The sequence below is a fragment of the Apis dorsata genome, unplaced genomic scaffold, assembly GCF_000469605.1.
Source record: "Apis dorsata unplaced genomic scaffold, Apis dorsata 1.3 scaffold_119, whole genome shotgun sequence".
Taxonomy (NCBI): Eukaryota; Metazoa; Arthropoda; class Insecta; order Hymenoptera; family Apidae; genus Apis; species Apis dorsata.
In genome coordinates this window covers 25090-29538 of record NW_006263413.1, presented here as the reverse complement: position 1 = coordinate 29538, position 4449 = coordinate 25090, and the positions used below count along the sequence as shown (strand labels likewise).

The following is a 4449-nucleotide window of genomic DNA, read 5'->3' as shown; positions in this document are numbered from 1 at the left end:
AAAAAAAAAAGCATAAATTATTAAAGAGGATAATAACTATTATAAAAGGATAATAACTATAATAAATAAAGAATATTTTTTTATATGTTTTTATAAAGTGATAGAACACAAAAATTAAATATTTTAGAGACATTAAAAAATTTAATGTAATAGTAAATTATATATTAATTTTAACATTTTATATTATAAAATTATGTAATATTACATTATAATTATATATATTATACATTTTATAATTATAAAGCTATTATTATATTTCTACTAATCTTATATATGTATTTAATCATTTTAACGAGATACGAATTCATTATCATAAATTTATTATCATAAATTAATGGAAATAATATTATATTATGAATGTGAAAATTAATATTTATTTTTTCAAATAATTTTTCTATTCAATATGTTTGTATATGAAACTTGATATAAAATCAGATTTCATATTACCAATTCTAAAATTAAGTAAAAAAATAAACATATAATCTGTAATTAAATTCTTCTATTTTATTTCAAATCTTTATTAGAATTAATTAATTCATATTATATTACAAAAGAATATAAGAATAATTAATTCATTTCAAAATTGTTATTTCAATTTAATTTTTAATTAATATTTATATATAAATAAATCATTTTGTTTATTTTAAAAAATAGACGCGTTAAAAGAAGAAAAATCTCAGAAAAATCTCAGTTTTCAACTTTTGTTCAAACTTCAAAATCTTATTTGAAATTGAATTTATTTTGTTATTATTTTTAATATTTTTATCTTAAAATATAGATAATTCATTTATAATGATAATAATAATTTTAAATAATTAATTAAAATTTTTGTTTTTTTTTGATAATTTTTTTAAATTTTTTATTTCAAGAAAATATTCATCAAAATAATGATACGTAAATTAGCATTTATTTAAAATAACAGAAAGAGCAAATATAAATCAAACTTTATCATTATTATTTTTTATTATTTATGAAATAACATTATTTAAAATAATTATTTCAAATAATTATGAAATAAATCGTCATGAATATTTCATTTGAAATATTCCTAAATCTTATTTCATTTCATATTTACATTAATAATTATCTACAATAAAATTAACTGGAAAAATTCGAAAATGCATTACAAATTATGACTCACTTAAGAAATACCTTATATTAATTAGCCAAGTTTTGCTTTGTATTTCGTAAAAGACTGAACGAATACATCAATCATTGTTGCTTCTTTGAATCGTCTCAATATCCATCGAGCTATATTTCATAAAACGATTATCCTTGTTTCTATATAGCTAATTGGCGAAATAAGAGAAAAGAAGAGGAATATTAAATTATTCTTTTTAATAAACCAGAGAAATATAATACATGAGAAAACATGAGGGTACATTGTCGATTCACCCGCATGTGTGTCCTCCTTACGCGCGAATTCCTATATACACATTTGTTTACGCGTATGCGGTCTTTAATATTGATATACGCATGCATGTGAAGCATGAACAAACGGAACAAAGCATGAAGAATGGAAGAAAAAAGGAGTCGTTCAAAAAGAACAGATGCGAATGAAGTTTAAAAAAGGGAAATTGATTTTCTTATGTGCTAATTTTCTTCTTTTTGAATTCGATTTTAACTAGAATAAAAAACTATTAAATGGATAAGTAAAAAAGTTTTTCGTTTCTTTATATACTATTCTTATATTTTTTCACAAGAAAATTATACTATGCAAAAGAAATATAGAATATAATTAAAAAGCATTTTGAAAAAGAATATATGCAAATACTTTTTGTAAATATTGTAGATAAAATTGAAACGAAATTAAATCTATGATAAATTTAATAATACAATGATCTATATCTAAAAATAGACAATTGTTTTGGAATAGTATTATAGATGTTTAATTATTGTTTACAATACATTCCATAACATATATTTTTTAATGTGTATAATGTTTTAATAAAGAACTTATAAACTTTTATATGATATTTTAGTTTTATTTTTATCTATTGATTATAGATAAAATTTACTGATACTTTTGTATGCTAAAACTTGAAACCCTCATGTAGAAAGACACGTAGGAAGATGAAAACAAGTGGTGGAAAGTGAATTCTTCATAAACGAATCAATAATCTTATTCTCCGCTTTGCTCCTCCCTTATTTTTCTTTTAAACTTTCATAATTATCAATTTATTTTATATAAAAAAAATATACATCATTTTTTAATCTTTTGTTCGAATATAAGATTACAATTTTATTATTTAAATATTAATGCTTAATTTTCCGTAAATATCAAAATATATTTTCAAAAACGATAGACAATATGGATTTTTTTTATTGTTTTAAATTATTTGTTTATTTTAGATTAAATATTAGTTATTACTAATTTTATTATTACAAATATTATTATTTGGGTTAAATTGTTTTTTATTTAATATAGAAATGATTTTAAAGGAAAATGAATTTCTTTTAAACTTTTTTCAATAAAAAATAAAAATTCATTTGGAAAAATTTTACAATGGGAAAAAAAGATAAGAAAAAACAAAAAAATATAAAATTTCAAAAAAAAAAATTTGCAAAAATTCTTCATTTCTATAAATAATAGTTTCATATGAAAAAAATTTTTTGATTAAATAAATTTGTTCGTTGTTTATTAAAATATCAAATGTAAGTGAATAATGATTTTAAATTTTCAAATTATTTTGTCCTCGTCAAGAAAACAATGATATTTTTTGTCATGCAAAAATGTGATATAATCAGATTTGATCATTATTTCTTTACAATAATATTTTTCTTTGGGATATTAATATAATTAATATAATTAATGAGTTTACGAACATTTTGTAATTTTATTTTTTTTTTTATTTACATCATAATAAACCATTTGTTTTTTAAAATGTCGCACTCTTTTATTTTTTTATGAATTTATTTTTGTTACCGAGTCTACGGATTTGTTTGACTTATTATAACAATTAATCAACATATATATAACATGATGTTAATATATTCGTGGGATATCTTCAAAGGATCGATTCTAAAAATCAAAATAAGCAAAAGTTAATAAGTATTGTTCACTTAAACATCAATTCTTGGAATCTCGGAATGAAGTTCGAGCATGATGAATGAAACTTAATATCAATCGTTAATTGTTTCAGCACATATCGATACACCATGGACATCATCGATATCTCACTCAATTTATCTCCTCTTTTCAATTGAATTCTCAGAAATCACGTATTCCTGTAGGCGTTTAAATGCAATATTGTATACAAAAAGTTAAGTTTATATTAGAAGCCTGTCAAGAATAGAATCAAGAGTGGTCTCGCTCTCTTTTATATTATCTCTTATATTTTAATAATTTTTTAAAAGTTTATATTACGTTATAAAATTTGTTATCTAAATTTAGATTTTAACAATTTATAATATTAATATAATAAAAGATAACTTTTATTCGATAAAAAGAAATATAAAACTTTATTCGATAAAAATGAATAAGAAACAAAAATTTTTTTTTTCATTTTATTACATATTCTATTACATGTGCTTCATAGATTTTATTTTATATTTCATTATTTCGTATTTATTTCATATTATTTCGAATTTATTTCTGATTAATGTTAATGTTATTTCTAATTAAATTTTTAAATATTTAATTTCTCTTCATTTTTTTTTTCAATTTAAAGAAAATTATATTTAGCAAATATATCATTAAATAACACGCAGATTAAAGTAATAAAAATATGTTCAATGGCGATGAAAAAGAAAGTTTTATATTTCTTTTTATCGTTTGAAGATTATTCTATACGAATTTCGTTTCTCAAAAATAAATTTTCGTAATTTTCTAGCCATTGACAAGCGTTGAAAAATGAACTAAGCTTAGTGATTTTATGTGTTAATTAAGTTAAAAAGTTGAAATGGAAGAGTAGTGTCGAATTTATTTGATTTTAACAAAATTTGCTCTTGAGAAAATTTCTGTGAATGTTTGTTTTCATTTATTTATCTTGATATTTAATAATTTCTTCATCTTTTCATTTTTTTCTTGTATTTTAAAATTATGTTTCGTTTACTTGTTTATAAACAAATTTTTTAATGAATTTTCTAAATTTGAATATTTATATTATTTATATACATTTAATTGAAAATTTATAAAGTAAAGAAAAAGGAAAAAAAAAACTAAAAAAAAAAAAATATTATTATAAAATCTATTAACACTATTGCTTGCTGAGGAAATATACAGAAAATTAAAAAAAATTAAAATTAAATAAAAACTATTTTTCTATTATCTGAATTTAATAAATATTTAATAAAAATATTTATTAAATAGAATTAGAAAAGATAGATTTTTTTTAAATATAAAAATTTTACAAATAAGCTTATATTTATATTTTATATTTTAAATAAAATAATAATTATATAAAAAATTACATTTCAAATATAAATATGTAATTTATTTATACTTTG

At 18.7% G+C, this 4449-nt stretch overlaps 1 protein-coding gene across 2 annotated transcripts in view; it reads right to left on the bottom strand.

The window, feature by feature from the left end:
• LOC102677290 (brain tumor protein) overlaps positions 1-4449 on the bottom strand; it is a 43204-nt gene that overhangs the window by 18865 nt on the left and 19890 nt on the right. The window lies entirely within an intron of this gene.